Source organism: Sciurus carolinensis, unplaced genomic scaffold, assembly GCF_902686445.1.
Source record: "Sciurus carolinensis unplaced genomic scaffold, mSciCar1.2, whole genome shotgun sequence".
Classification (NCBI taxonomy): Eukaryota; Metazoa; Chordata; class Mammalia; order Rodentia; family Sciuridae; genus Sciurus; species Sciurus carolinensis.
This window is the reverse complement of record NW_025920238.1, coordinates 15,712-32,820: the sequence shown is the minus strand read 5'-3', so window position 1 is coordinate 32,820 and position 17,109 is coordinate 15,712. Positions and strand designations below refer to the sequence as shown.

The following is a 17,109-nucleotide window of genomic DNA, read 5'->3' as shown; positions in this document are numbered from 1 at the left end:
TGAAATGAAGGAAACAGTAAACCAAATTAAGAACTCCATAGAAAGCACAACCACTAGGATAGAACACCTGGAAGACGGAACCTCAGTTATTGAAGACAAAATATTTAACCTTGAAAACAAAGTTGAACAAACAGAGAAGATGGTAAGAAATCATGAATAGAATCTCCAAGAACCATGGGATATCATGAAAAGGCCAAATTTGAGAATTATTGGGATTGAGAAAGGAACCAAAGGAATGAACAATCTATTCAATGAAATAATATCAGAAAATTTCCCAAATCTGAAGAATGAAATGGAAAATCAAGTTCAAGAGGTTATAGGACTCCAAATACACAAAATTACAACAGACCCACACCGGGCACATTATAATCAAAATATCTAACATACAAAATAAAGACAGAATCTTAAAGGCTGTGAGAGAAAAGAACCAAATTACATTCAGGGGGAAACCAATACAGATATCAGTAGATTTTTCAATCCAGACCCTAAAAGCTAGAAGAGCCTGGAACAACATTTTCAAGCTCTGAAAGAAAATGGATGCCAACCAAGAATATTACACCCAGCAAAACTTACCTTCAAATTTGATGATGAAATTAAATCATTCCATGATAAACAAAAGCTAAAATAATTTACAGAAAGAGAGCCAGCATTACAGAACATTCTCAGCAAAATATTCCATGAGGAAGAGATAAAAAAGCAAAGAAGCACATCAGCAAAGGGAGAAATTATCCTAAAGGAACTGTCAAATAAAGGAGGAACCAAGTTGTGTCAAATAAATAAATAAATAAATAAAATTTAAAACATGAACCAAATGACCGGGAATACAAATCATATCTCAATAATACCCTGAATGTTAATGGCCTGAATTCATCAATCAAAAGACATATACTGGCAGATTGGATTAAAAAGAAAGATCCAACAATATGTGGCCTGCAAGAGCCTCACCTCACAGAAAGAGATACCCATAGACTAAAGATGAAAGGATGGGGAAAAACGTACCATGCACATGGACTCAGCAAAAAAGCTGGAGTATCCATCCTCATTTCAGATAATGTGGACTTCAAGCCAAAGTTAGTCAGAAGGGATAAAGAAGGACATTTCATACTGCTTAAGGGAAGCATAAATCAGCAAGATATAACAATCATAAACAACTATGCCCCAAACAGTGGCTCATCCATGTATGTCAAACAATTCCTTCTCAATTTTAGAAACCAAATAGATCATAACACAATAATACTAGGTGATTTTAACACACCTCTCTCACCACTGGACATGTCTTTTAAACAAAAATTGAACAAGGAATACATAGATCTCAGTAACACAATCAATAATTTAGACTTAACAGACATTTATGGAATATACCATCCAACCAAGAGCAAATACACTTTCTTCTCAGCTGCACATGGATCTCTCTCTAAAATAGACCATATATTATGCCACAAAGCTAATGTTAGCAAATACAAGAAGATAGAGACACTACCTTGTATTCTATCATATCATAATGGATTGAAGTTAGAAATAAATGAAAGAGTAAAAAACAGAAACCACTACAACACCTGGAGATTAAACAATATGCTATTATAGGATGAATGCATAACAGAAGATATGAGGAAGGAAATTAAAAAATTCTTAGAGGTAAATGAGAACAAAGAAATATCATATCAAAATCTATGGGACTCTATGAAAGCAGTACTTAGAGGAAAATTTATTTCAAGGAGCGCATTCAATAAAAGAAGTAAAACTCAACAAATAAACGAACTAACACTACAGCTTAAAGCCCTAGAAAAAGAAGAACAGACCAACACCAAAAGTAGTAGAAGACAGGAAATAGTTAAACTCAGAGCTAAAATCAACGAAATTGAAACAAAAGAAACAATACAAAAGATTAACAAAATAAATAGTTGGTTCTTTGAAAAAATAAAGAAAATTGATAAACTTTTAGCCATACTAACAAAGAGAAGACAAGAGAAAACCCAAATCACCAAAATTAAGAATGAACAAGGAAATATCACAACAGACACGATTGAAATACAAAACATAATTAGAACCTGTTTTGAAAATCTATACTCCAAAACAATAGAAAATTTCGAAGACATCAACAGGTTTCTAGAGACATATGAATTGCCTAAACTTAACAATGAGGAAATACACAATTTAAATAGACCAATTTCAAGTAATGAAATAGAAGAAGTCATCAAAAGCCTACCAACAAAGAAAAGTTCAGGACCAGATGAGTTTCAGCAGAGTTCTAAAAAAGCTTTAAAGAAGAGCTCATTCCAATACTTCTCAAAGTATTTCATAAAATAGAAGAGGAGGGAACCCTCCCAAACACATTCTTTGAAGCCAATATCACCATGATACCTAAACCAGACAGAGAAACATCGAGGAAAGAAAATTTCAGACCAATAACCTTAATGAACATCTACGCTAAAATTCTCAACAAAATTTTAGCAAATCACATACAAAAACATATTAAAAAGATAGTGCACCATGATCAAGTGGGTTTCATCCCAGGGATGCAAGGTTGGTTCAACATCAGGAAATCAATAAATGTAATTCACCATATCAATAGACTTAAGGTCAAGAATCACATGTTTATTTCGATAGATGCAGAAAAAGCATTTGATAAAATACAGCACCCCTTCATGCTCAAAACACTAGAAAAAATTGGGATAGTGGGAACTTTTCTTAACATTGTAAAGGCCAACTATGCTAAGCCCATGGCTAATATCATTCTAAATGTGAAAAACTGAAAGCATTACCCCTTAAAACTGGAACAAGGCAGGGATGCCCACTTTCACTACTTCTTTTCAATATCAATCTTGAAACTCCTGCCAGAGCAATTAGACAGACCAAAGAAATTAAAGGGATATGAATAGGAAAAGAAGAACTCAAATTATCCCTATTTGCTGATGATATGATTATATACTTAGAGGAACCAGGAAATTCCACCTGAAAACTTTTAGATCTCATAATTGAATTCATTAAAGTAGCGGGATATAAGATCAATGCACATAAATCTAAGGCATTTTTATACATAAATGATGAATCTTCAGAAAGAGAAATTATGAAAACTAACCCATTCACAATAGCATCAAAAAAATAAAATACTGGGGAATCAATCCAACAAAAGAGGTGAAAGACCTCTACAATGAAAACTACAGAACACTAAAGAAAGAAATTAAAGAAAACCTCAGAAGATGGAAATATCTCCCATGTTCTTGGATAGGAAGAGCTGAGTGTCAGCCTGCCTAGCATATGCAAATTCTGTGTTCAATCCCCATTACTGCAAAAACAAAAAGAAAAAAAATGAACAGAAAACATGTTGGTTGACACTGTCAACTACTGGAATTAGTTGGGCAGTGGTGTAGAGGATTGGGATATGGGAAAAGGAAATTAGAAATTAATATTGTCAAAATGGCCATACTACCAAAAGTGCTATACAGATTCAATGCAAATCCAATTAAAATCCCAATGATGTACCTTACAGAATTAGAGCAAGAAATTATGAAATTCATCTGGAAGAATAAAAACCCAGAATAGCTAAAGCAATCCTCAGTAGAAACAGTGAAGTACGGGGTATCACAATACCAGATCTTAAACTCTACTACAAAGCAATAGTAACAAAAACAGCATGGTATTGGTACCAAAATAGAAAGGTGGATCAATGGTACAGAATAAAGGACACGGACACAAACCCAAAAAAATACAATTTTCTCATACTAGACAAAGGGGCCAAAAATATGCAATGGAGAAAAGATAGCCTCTTCAACAAATTGTGCTGTGAGAATTGGAAATCCATATGCAACAGAATGAAACTAAACCCATATCTCTCACCATGCACGAAACTAAACTCAAAATGGATTAAGGACCTTGGAATCAGACCAGAGATTGTGCATCTTATTGAAGAAAAAGTAGGTCCAGAGCTTCAACATGTCAGCTTAGGAACAGACTTCCTCAACAGGACTCCCATAGCACAAGAAATAAAAGCAAGAATCAATAACTGGGATAGATTCAAACTAAAAAGCTTTCTCTATCAAAGGAAACTATCAGCAATGCGAAGAAAGGGCCTTCAGAGTAGGAGAAAATCTTTCCCAATCATACTTCAGGTTGAGCACTAATCTCCAGAATCTATAAAGAACTCAAAAAACTCTACACCAAGAATGCAAATAATCCAATCGACAAATGGGCTCAGTAAATGAATAGACACTTCACAGAAGAAGATCTACAAGCAATCAACAAACATACGGAAATATGTTCAACATCTCTAGTAATAAGAGAATTGCAAATCAAAACCACCCAAGCTTCCATCTCACCCCAATTAGAATGGTGATTATCAAAAATACAAGCAACAGCAGGTGTTGGCGAGGATGTGGGGAGAAAGGTACACTCATACATTGCTGGTGGGGCTGCAAATTAGTGCAGCCACTCTGGAAAGCAGTGTGGAGACTCCTTAGAAAACTTGGAATGGAACCACCATTTGACCCAGCTATCCCACTCTTTGGCCTATACCCAAAGGACTTAAAATCAGCATATTACAGAGATACAGCCACATCAATGTTCATAGCTGCTCAGTTCACAATAGCCAGAATGTGGAACCAACCTAGATGTCCTTCAATTGATGAATGGATAAAGAAACTGTGGTATATATAAAGAATGGAATATTACTCAGCCATAAAGAATAAGAAAATTATGGCATTTGCAGGCAAATGGATGAAATTGGAGAATATCATGCTAAGTGAGATAAGCCAATCTCAAAAAGACAAATGACAAATGATATCACTAATATGTGGATGATGACACATAATGGGGGGTGTGAGGGGTTAGTGTTAGGGTTAGAGTTAGGGTTAGGGAGGGGGCAAGAATGGAGGAACGAAGGACTGTATAGAGGGAAAAGAGGCGTGGGAGGGGTGAGGGGAAGGGAAAAAATAACAGAGTGAATCAATCAGCATTACCCCATGTAAATTTATGAGTACACAAATTGTATGTGTTTGCACCATGTAAAAACAGAGAAACAACATGTATCTCATTTGTTTACAATAAAATAAAAAAATGAATTTTTTAATATCACCACTGATGTCATTTATAAAAGCTTTTATGGAGAAGTATCAAGTCCTTGGTTGTGTGTGGTTTTCTAAACTTCTGATTTTTTTCCTTAGGTCAAAATTTTTTTGATTTTTTTTTGTTTGTAGGTGTATACAATACCTTTATTTTGTTTATATATTTTTATGTGGTGCTGAGGATTGAACATAGTAACTCACACATGCCAGGCAAGCACTTTACCACTGAGCCACTCCACCAGCCCTGTTAGGTAAATTTTTAATTATTTTAATGATTTTAATGATTTTCAGCAGATACTTAAAATTGTTATTCTTTTTTATTCATGCAAGAGATTTTATTAATGGACAGACAGAGTGTCTGCCCACAGAGTGAAAGAGAGAGAGAGAAATAAGAGAGTGAGACTGAGATTAAGAGTAAGAGTGAGTGAGAGTGAGTGAGTGAAAGGGAGTGAGGAGAGAAAGCGATAGTGAGGAGGAGAGAGTTAATATTGTTATTCATGGAGTAAAAAGTTCACTTTTTAAATTTTCTTTGATTTCTTTGCTATGTATCTAAGTTTGAATTAACATTATTGTGAATATTATTGATAACATGGTTGGTGTCACCTGACTTTCAGGTAGAAAATATGTTGTGTTCTTTTGAGAAAAGTGACTTGTTCAGAATTGTCCAAGTGCTTTTCTGAAGGACAGTCATCTTCATCACATAGTGGATATGTTTTTTGAGGTCTTTCTTTTTGTTCAGAAAATTTAAAAGATGGGTATTCCAGGATCAGGTTTGGATAATCATTTTTACTCTTTTATTAAGGACACTCTTGGGCTGAAAATGTAGTTTAGTTGGTTGAGTGCTTGCCTATCATGCATGATGCCCTAGTTTGAATCCTCAGTCCCCCCACACATGTACACACACAAAGACATTCTTAAGTAAAACTGCCTTTACTTGAATACAAATGAAACTGCTGGTAAAGTTTGATTCCACTGCCTTGATTTATGCTATGGTGTCACTAGTTTTATTCACCTTGCATTATCAGTACAAATGTCAACACAGTGAAATAGGCAAATAATTCATTTTATTAGTATAAAATTATTTTTGACTCTCAGGAGTCTACAGAGCACACTAAGAGAGACTCTATTCTAAAAGATTATTACATTTTAAGAAGACCTTAACCTTTTTAGTATTACTAAATATGAGTTCAGATTTGCAATTATTATGTAATTCTCTAAGCAGTTTTTTTTGAGCACAACTTTTCATTTCTCTTGTTATACACAATGTACAGTCACACTATTCATGCAATCATACATGTACATAGGGTAATAATGTCTCTATCATTCCACCATCTTTCCCATCCCCATACCTCCTTCCTCCCATCACTCCCCTCTGCCCAATAAAGTCCTCTCACTCCCATTATGGATCACTATCCACATATCACAAGAAAATATTTGGTTTTTGGTGTTTTTGGATTGGCTTATTTTGCTTAGCATGATATTCTCTGGCTCCATCCTTTTACCTGCAAATGCCATAATTTCTTCCTTCTTTAAGACTGAGTAATATTCCATTGTGGTAAATATATGCCACAGTTTCTTTATCATTCATCATCTATTTAAGAGCTATTGTGAATTGAGGTGCTATAAATATCAATGTTAATGTGTCCCTGCAATATGCTGATTTTAGGTCCTATGGGTATAGAACATGGAGTGGTATGACTGGATCAAATGGTGGATCCATTCCAGGTTTTTTAAGGAATCTCCATAGTTCTTTCCAGAGTCCTGTCATGAAATTGTCAGTCCTACCAGCAATGTATGAGCGTTCCTTTTCTCCCACATCTTTGACAACACATATTGTTGCTAGTATTCTTGATAATTGCCATTCTGACTGGAGTGAGATGAAGTCTTAGAGCAAGTTTGATTTGCATTTCTCTAATTGCAAGATATGAAGAACATTTTTCCACGTTTGTTGATCAATTGCATTTCTCCGTGAAGTGTCTGTTCAATTCCTTAGTCCATTTATTGATTGGATTATTTGACATTTTTAGGTGTTAAGTTTTGTGAGTTCTTTATATATCCTGGAGATTAGTGCTCTATATGATGGGTGTGTGGTAAAGATTTTTTCCCATTTGGTAGGCTTTTTCTTCATGTTACTGAGAATAAACTTTTTAGTTTGAATCCATCCCATTTATAGATCCTTGATTTTACTTCTTGTGCTTTAGGAGTCTTGTTAAGGAAGTCAGATCCTAAGCCAACATGAGGGAGATTTGGACCTACTATTCTTCTATTAGATACAGAGTCTCTGGTCTAATTCCTAGGTCCTTGATCCACTTTGAGTTGTGTTTTGTGCTGGTTGAGAGATAGAGGTTTAATTTCATTTTGCTGTGTATAGATTTGCAGTTTTACAAGCACCATTTGTTAAAGAGGTTATCTTTTCTTCAATGTATGCTTTTGGTGCCTTTGTCTAGTATGAGATAACTGTATTTATGTGGGTTTGTCTCTGTGTCTTCTATGTTGTACCATTGGTCTACCTGCCTATTTTGGTGCCAGTATCATGACGTTTTTGTTATGATAGCTCTGTAGTATAGTTTAAGGTCTGGTACTGTGATGCCTCCTGCTTCACTCTTCTTGCTAAATATTGCTTTGGCTACTCTGGGTCTCTAATTTTTCCAAAAGAATTTCATGATTGCTTTTTCTATTTCTATGAGAAATGTCACTTAGAAATTTTTTTGGTTTTTAATCAGGATGCAAATGAGGTCATGTTTTGCAATTGATATGTTTCTTAAGTCCTTTCTAAAAATAATCTAGAGGTTCACCTCCATCCTTTTCTTCTTGTAGATAGTGGAAGAAATAGGACTATTTATTTTGGAAGGTTTCAAATAGTCTGGGTTTTGATGATTACATCTCATGGCTATGTTGTTCTATAAAGAGCTAATATGATCAACAGGTTTGATGATACTTAGGGTTTGAGGTTTTCTTTTTAATGTATCAGACTTTGAACTCAGTGTGAAGTAGCACTGATCTACACCCCTAGCTCTTTTCATTTTGATACAGGGTCTCACTAAATTGCTGATACTGGCCTTGAACTTGTAATCTCCTGTCGCAGGGTATCAAATTTCTGGAATTACAGGCATGTGTCACCATGTCTGGCCTCAGGCTTGATGTTTTGACACTAATACCTCTTAGGTGGTATTATGTACATACAGTGTCTTGTCACCTTTCTTTTTATGATTTTAGTAGCTATTGATCATTGCCTTAAGTCCTTGATGAGAAAGGGATTGCAAACTCATGAGATTCTAATTTTACCATTCCTTCATTAGTTGAACTACTTCTCAAACTTTGCTTCTTGTTTCTTTAACTAGTTATGTGGTATGTAGTTTCTGTGGTAAAGACAGGATAAATGCTTGATTCTTTTCCTTTATATGCCAGTTTTCAAAATAATGAATTTGTTGTTCAGTATTCTTCAAAACCGAATAATGACTTTTCTATTTGAGAAACACATAGGGGTCTTCTGTTTCAGAGGCCCATCAGTGGAAACTTTTTTTCTTTGTAATACTGTAAACTCATTTGTTTTGTGTTATGTATTTCATGTTAAGAAAATTGTTATCATTCTCTGGCACAATATATTTAATTTCTGTGTTGGGGAAACATATAATTACTCACCTGTTTTTCTATTGCACTTGCCAACATTACATTTATCATTTCAGGTGTTTCTTCTTGGGAGACTCATTCATTGAGAAGCTGCTTAGTTTACATTTACTTTGGAATTCACTTTTGAATGTAGAGTTGAATTCTAGAAAGTTAAATGATAACACAATGAGCCTATACACCATATATTTTATGAGGAAAATTACATGCTGTACTTGAGATATATAATGTATTTATTCCATTTGAGTACCTCCTAATGAACATCAAATGGTGGTTAGTCTTCTCTCTTTCCTACCAGCAGGGAGAATGCTAGGTGTTTTAGTCAGCTGTTTTTGCTGCTATAACTAAAAATCTGACCAGAACAATTGTAAAGGAGGAAAAGTTTGAGTACTCACAGTTTCAAAATCTTAGTACTTAGAAGGCCATCTCCATTCCTTGGGGGTCAAGGTCAGGCAGTACATCATGGAAGAAGAGTGTAGCATAGGGGAAGTAGCTTACTTGGTGATCAGGTAGCAGAGAGACTCCTCTTGCCAGAAAAATATATACCCAAAAGCCATGCCCCCAATGCCCACCTCTTCCAACCACAGCTGCTATGGGATTAATTCACTGATTGGGTTAAGATTCTTACAACCTAATTTTTTCTTCTCTGAACCTTCTTGTATTGTCTCACATGTGAGCTTTTCGGGGACACCACATATAACCGTAACAATAGGGTACATAAATTAAGGCTAGAGTTTCTTTCATTATTAATATCATCCTTAACCTTTGCTGTTAGTCAAGGTGGTGTTTATAATTTTAAAAAAGTACAAAATAATCTGATATTTTCCCCTCAATAGTGATGGTTGCCTGTGTTTTGGAGAAATGGAACGAGATTGTCAGATTGCCCATGGAGTAGCCCAATTTTTTAGAGAAAGTTCAATTGAGGCATCAGATCCATATCAGGTTTATGTTTTCAATCTTTGTGGACTAATGGCAATTGATAACACCAGGACTCATACATATGAATGCAGGGGTCATCAAAATAATACCCAGGTGTGTGTAGGCTTGATCATTTTTTAAGATATAATCATGTTGGGCTATTAATCCAGGCAGAGTGAGTATGGTGGAACAGGTTGGCCTTTTCCCAATTTTGGTAACATAAACTTTGTGAGATGCCTAGTTTTATACAAGGAAAAAGACTGATTTTTCCACATCAGTGGAAGTTTGATAATTTATCCAGACCATTCATGGCTTTGAAATAATAAGGCCTTTCTTACACAGGAATTTTAAACAAGTTTTCCTTAAATCTTTTGAGGAGAGTGAATACAAATTGTGTCTGGCACAAAAGAAAAGGCTCTAAAATATCACAGATCCTGGCTAGGGGAAAGAGGTACCCTGAAGCATGGTGGCAGGATAGGTGAACACTTCAGTGCTGCTCATTCACTTGTCATGTACAGTATCAAATCCTTACCTTATTCTGAGGCTAGAGAAGTGGGGTCACTACATACAGTCCTGCTAATTACTACTTATTTTTTTCTGTTCAGATTTCTTTGGTGCGAATGCCTTATTCATGCAAGCTGTAGTTCCAGGAACTTATGTCTATGAGCATTGCACCTTGAATGATGAGTGTTTAGATCTTTAAAGATTCTCAACCAGATTCTTGTAAATGTCCATGTCTTGCTGGGCACAGTGGTACAGGAGCATATTCCTAGCAATGTGGGCTGCTGAGGGAAGAGAATGGCAAACTCAAGGTCAGCCTCATTAATTTAGCAAGACTCTATCTGTAAATAAATAATTAATAAAAAGAACTGAGGATATAGCTCAATGGTGGAGCACCCCTGGGGTTTATCCATAGTGCCAGGAAAGATAACAGAAAACCTGTTTTTTTTCTATGATATAACTTTAAAAGAATGACAATGTATTGAGTTGTGATAGAAAGCATTTTATTTGTTTTGTTTAATGATATGCATGTTTTTATTCTGTAAATAGACAACAAAGTCTTCTAGATAGTCTTGATGTGTTTTCTTTAATTGATATTTCTCTGTGTTTAAACAAGTGAATATAACCAAAGCTTTAGTAGATTGTTTTACAGAAACTTGTTACTAGGCAAGAACAGGGTTGTAGTTATCTGTGACTACTTTTAGTTATTGTTGAGTAATATATTTTTAAGTTTATAGTTCAGCACCTTCACCTGTTAAAAAGATAACAATTAGTTACATATATGGATATGGTTGACTTTCTGATTTGCAATTAGTTCAGTGTTACAGATAAACAAAGATGCTTAAATGCAGGAATAAAGAGTAGGGCATGGTGATGTGCACTCACACACAGTCCCAGGTACTTTGGAGGCTGCAACAGGAGGGTCTTTTGAACCCTGGTTTTCAAGGCCAGTCTGGGTAATGTAACAAGACCACATCTCTTTAGAAAAGCAAAACAAAAACATTGGGATAAAGGATAAATGGGTAACAGTATAAATGACACCTGAAGTCCTCTGAGGAATTTTAGCTATACAATGATAGATATGAAAGGTAGTTCTGCTGTATTGGTCTGTGTACAAAAGAGGACTTTATTATAGGCCTGGAGGAAGGCATCTCACAAACACCAAGATGAAGTTCAGCAAGACTAAGAAATTTTCTTTTGTGGTCCAGCTCTCATTCAAAAATGCCATGTAGGTAGAAAAACCTATGGGAAATAGAACATTCCAGTTAGGTTTGAGTTTTGACTCTACATGAAAGATAAATTGAAAGCCTCTAAGTCATAATATTGGCCTTTGTCAGCCATCCAAATACTGTTTTGGAACCATATAATTTACATTTTAATGGCATACTTAATGCCCTTGGTGATTCCTTACTTTACTGAATTTTTATTAATAGTTGTGTTTGATGCTTTGATTCTTGGTTCTGTTTATTAAGAAAAAGCACTATTCATTATTTTGAGTAGCTCTGAGATTGATTACATACCTTTCTTCACTGATATTTCATGTAAAATATCAAGCACAATGATTTTTTTTCTGAAGCGGAAGCTTGTCCTTGGAGATTGGATGCATGGCACACATATTCTCCATCCTGTTCCTTACTTAGGGGAGATACCTGTGGAGAAAAGAAGCATCTTTATTTCCTCTGGTAGTCTTTTTTTTTTTCCCTAGTAGATTCCATGATATCATAATTTCCTAAGATGACCAATGGATTTGTAGCAAAGACACTGCTAGAATTAGTGCAAATCCTGTGCTGGGGGACTTACTGTCTTTTGAGAGGATTCATATTCTGAGGAAATGTCACGGGCAACTTTTTTTTATTTAATTTTTTTATATGGACACAATATCTTCATCTTTTATTTACTTATTTTATGTGGAGCTGAGGATCAAAACCCAGTGTCTGACAACATGCAAGCAAGTGCTTTACCACTGAGCTACAACCCAAGCCCTCATGATCAACTTTTGATATATTGTTGAAGTTAAAACCTGGATAGGTGCACATGCCAGTTTGAGGGTAACTGTGATAGGTGATATTTTCTGAGTAATATCTAATTATCAAAGGTCAAATAAAATATTTATTAATCACTACTCAAAATAATGCTCGGGTCATTTAGTTTCCCATGAGAATTTTGCTTTGAATTTTTGAGAAAAAATTGAGTTCTCATTAATTCATTTGTTGTTTACAAAGCATTCAACTTCAACACTTCCTTTAGTTCCCTTTGAATGGGACCAGTGACTGTTTGATCAGACTGTTCCAAAGAGATGTGGAAGAGGAAGTACTTTTAGACTGGCAGGACACTGGTTACCTTTGACAGGTCTGTGTGTGTCTAATCCTAAGAACAAAATTTTTGCCAGCTCTTGATACTCACCCGCACCCAGCCAGTTACTTCATGCTTTTCTGGGCCACCCTTGGTCTCAAAGGCCAGGTTGTCCTGGTCACCAGGTAAGAGTTCTGTTTTTTGAACTCCAAACTGACCCCTTTGTACCTGCAAAAACATAAAGAAAGTCAGTTCTCTGCATCAAAACATCTACTTGGAAATGGTTACATTGCCAGAATTGCACATGGTGGTCACCAGACATTCTCATTGGGTTAAAACCAGCACTTTACCTACTTGTTCCAATTTCCCAAATATTTACAAAACACAGATCCTCTTATATTTCCTCTCTTTCCCTCTAAGCATCATGTTTTAACCAAAACTAATGTACTTCTCTAAAAGCTTGGGGAATGCACAAGGTCAGCCTTTTCTGCCACTGGCTGCTATCACTCACCCAGATCCTTAGTAATTCTCAGTGCTCGACCTTTCTTGCCCAACAGGCCATGTTAGATTGACAAACTCTCACCCAGTGCTAGTTTGATTCTTGGGGACCTCGGGGCTCCCCTATAACAGTCTAATGAATGGATAAATAGTAGCTCAACTCCAAAGTAGTTCTATTACTTTGTTCTGAGGGCTAAGTATTTATCAAATGATTTACAGAAGAACTGAGATCAAAAAGACCTGTCAAATATATGGTGCTATCCTTGTTCTCTTATGACAAAACTTGCTGCCTATTTCTGTGCATGTCATGAGGAGATTCAGAAGATGGGTTAATAGTAAATTCAGTTGGTTTAAGGTCAATCATGGATACCACCCTTACTTTCCCCTTCATCTTAAAGTTCACTATAGCTTTGGAAAACAGAAGAAATTATAGTCCCTCTATGTTTACTCCTTAGCAACTCAGTTACAGAGTACAAAAATTTTAAGGTTTAAAAAAAATACAGGAAACAATGTTTGTTCATTCTATCCTAGGTCTCTTTTAAGAATCAAGTGAGTGTTTATTGTTAGTATCTTTGTAATTAGAAAGGATTTACAACTTCAGAGAGGTGTTTCCTTTTCATTTTCTTCTATGTCAAAGTCAATGTTAACTTTTTAAATGGAATTTTCTCACATTGCTACCATTAGAGAAAACTAGATAATTCAATATCTTTCTCATATGAATGCTTATAAAGACAGAATTGATAACTGGTATGTTTTTCCTTCAGTTCTCCAAATAGCTGGCAGAAACAGTTTATGTTAGCAGGTTTTGAATTGCTTACTTAAAAATTGTCTCAGGGCTGAGGGTAGAGCTCAGTGGTAGAGTGTTTGCTTAGCAGGTGCAAGAACTGAAATGTGGCCCCCAGCACATGCCACACAACAAACATACACACACACAAGCATACACACAGACAAATAATGGATCTTAATAATTTGGGATAAGTAGTAATTTGATTCAGTTGTTAAAGGAATATCTCTGGTTTTATTTATGAAATCCCAGAATTGTATAAATTTTTGGTGGTGGATTTGCTTTAGAGAAATATCTTTATTTTAATGCTTTGGGAAAGTGAAGATAAAAAGCATGCATTTTTATCTTTTTATTAACTGATTAAAAATATGGAATGCTTCATGAATTTGTGTGTCATTCTTGCACAGGGCCATGCTAATCTCTGTAGCATTCCAATTTTAGTATATGTGCTGCCAAAGCAAGCACTTGTATAAAGGTTTTGTGTATGACCAAAACAAAAACACTATAGCCCAGATGTACTGAATCTTAGCAACCGAGTAGTTGATTCCTGCCATTAAAACCTGGTGAACATGGTCTTCTTCAAGAACTTGCTGATGATATACACCCAAAAGCATACTCATGAGAAGGATCTAACCTATAATTTCCTGAGAGTTGACTCTTCTCCAGGAACACCTCCTCTTAAGAAATGCAGGTGACAGGGGAAGCACTGCTAACTTTCACCGCAGCTCCATGCTGAAAGTCTGATTGTAAAAGGCTTGCAAGTCCAACTGGTACTTTTTCAACTGTGCCGATTCAGTTGATGCAAAGAGGGGAAAAAGTTGAAACCAGTGAAGGTTGACATATTCAAAAGAGCTTTTTTATTTTTATTTCTTTTTCCCTGAGCCACACAGGATTTGAACCACAGTCCTCAAGCATGCTAGGCAAGTGCTCTACAAAATGACCTATTTCTTCAGCACTGGAGGAACCCCTTTTAGTTACACTCTAGATCCTCTATGGGTCTGTCTCTCTGAAATTCTATGCAGGAAAAACAGCCACAGACAAAGCCAATGAATTTTGAATGCACTCTTCATTTTCCTTTTCACTGTAATCCTGCAAGAAACATTTTGTACACATCATGACCCACAATCTAGTGGTGTGTCATGAGGGGAAAACTTTATCCCTGTCTGTTTAAGGAGTAAAAGCGTTGTAGCTGATCACTGAGAAGAAAATGATGTCAGTGAGCATGGAGGCCTTGGGGTAGGAGCAGAGGCAGTCATATGTGGTAATTAGAATATGCTCAGGTTGTTAGTATGAATGCCTTCAAACCTGTGGATAAGAGCAGACTCAATATCTATATCAATCTATACTTCTTACCATGTCTTCTTGAGGTATTCATCCAATGGAAAGAGGAACTCTGGGGGCTATTAACCCCCTTCTCCTTTTGGGACACTTGCCATGCCCTCGACTGGAGTAGTCAGGGACTAAAACTGACTTAAATGGTTCTCAGCTTTTCTGCTCATCAGTACTTGGTACCATGAAATGAGAAAAGTACCATCCTCTTCATTACTCTTGACAGATTAGATTGAGGTACTCCCAGATTGCTGCTAATTTTTGGAGATCTAAGTGGAAATTTTCAGAATCAGACACCAATCTCTGCATGGGATATTTTCTTGACTGAAGTCTACCCTGGACAGATCAGATAGGCATACCACTAGGACCTGGCAGATGTCTGTCACTGCTGTGTGTCTGGATCTTGGGAACTTACCAAGATTTCTACCTATAGGATCAAACATCTCAGGTGGTGGGGATGGGGGTTACATTAGATCCTGTGCAGTACACTCACACAATTGTGGCCTTCCAAGGTCCAGGTTCTCACAAGCAATCACTTGTTCCCATTCAATCTCCCAACCTCTTCACATGATTGCCCTCACTACCAGACAGAAAAGGAAAGGAGGCTACACTCCCTTCTGTATTTCATTGTGTATAATCTTCTCTGTGCCTATTTCAATAGCATTCCACCTGGGTTACCCTGGGCCACAAGGTAGGGACTCTAGAGTTTTCATAGCAGTGAACTCAGTTGCAAACTCCACAAGATGACTCTCTGCCTCAGGCCTCTGCTCACAAGTTGAGAAATGTGGATCACTTGTGAGTTAAGTTCAGACTGCCTTTCTGCTCTATAGCTGTTTTTTTTCACCAAGTATGACCACTATGTTTCTCTCTTTTCCTTTGTATATTACCCCACAATGCCTGCCTGGAAGGCCTTGGTATTTTCACTGCCATAAGGCAGAGTGCTGTTGTATACTTTCTTGCCCTCTATGACAAAGACCAGACTTTGTGGGTCTCTTCAAGTCTCTCTAACAGTGAGCTCCCTTAGTCACTTATCTGGTTGTGTAGCTGGTCTTCAGCTGCTTCAATTCTGAGTCACAGGGAAGATAAAAAGTGTAGTTCCCATATATGCTGCCATCTTAGCTTTTTTAAAACTTTGAAAACATAGAGTATGTTCTTTAGTTATTAATAATAAAACTTCTTACTCTGATTCCTTGTAAGGGAATTTTCCCACATAAAAACTTTATACTGAGAAAACATGTATGTACATAGACTAGAAATTGTAATGACTAGAAACAGGTGAGTGTGTATTAGATTGGTGATTTGTTGGAAATATCATATGTATAATTTTATGAGATTATTCTTGTTTCAATTTCCTTAATAAAAAATCACAGAAAGAGAATATATTAAAAATAGCAAGAAGGAAAGAAATGATGTTACCCAAATCAAGGAAAATTAACTGCCAATGAAAAATGTTAGTTACACCAACTAAGAAATAAGATATGTCTTGAAAATAAGTTCTAAATCTACAGAACACACTTAATGCATGTATCGGAGCCCAAAATATTCAACAAGTCTTTGGCATCTTTAAATTTATTACTTTTTCATATCTATATTCCCAAAAGAAATTTAAACAGAAGAAATCAAAAACATTTCTTTGCAACATCTCCAAAGATTTTCTTGCATTTTGGTATTTTAAATAAATAAACATTGCCTGAATGTCCAAATACACAACTGTACACAGGAAACAGGAACTTACCAGGCTGAATTTTCCTGATGGGTAACTAAAAGCAAGGAAAGTAAAAAAGCTTGGCATCTCTGCTTCCATTGTCTCTTTTATTACCTTAAACTTTGAATCAGCTCTGCAAACAGGCATGCTATTCACTTAAGGAGTGTTTAAAAACTGGTAATACAAGTTTGATTAGCCCTCAGCTTACCTAACCTATCCCATCTCCTCCAAGACTGGGAAGATCAATAAGAGAACTAAGGTAATGTGAACAGCCTGTTAATTGCCAATTTCTGTGCCATCTGTTCCAGTCCCTCAGAATGGTACTGAAGAGTCTCCAGTAATTGTTCTTAATGTTCCAGAATCAGACAAATCACAATGAGACTGATTACTTCTTG

At 36.0% G+C, this 17,109-nt stretch overlaps 1 non-coding gene across 1 annotated transcript; it reads right to left on the bottom strand.

The window, feature by feature from the left end:
- Positions 1-14,042: 14,042 nt before the first annotated feature.
- LOC124975283 (U6 spliceosomal RNA) lies at positions 14,043-14,145 on the bottom strand. The gene has a single exon (XR_007106882.1). It is a non-coding gene; the product is annotated as a U6 spliceosomal RNA (small nuclear RNA).
- Positions 14,146-17,109: the final 2,964 nt, after the last annotated feature.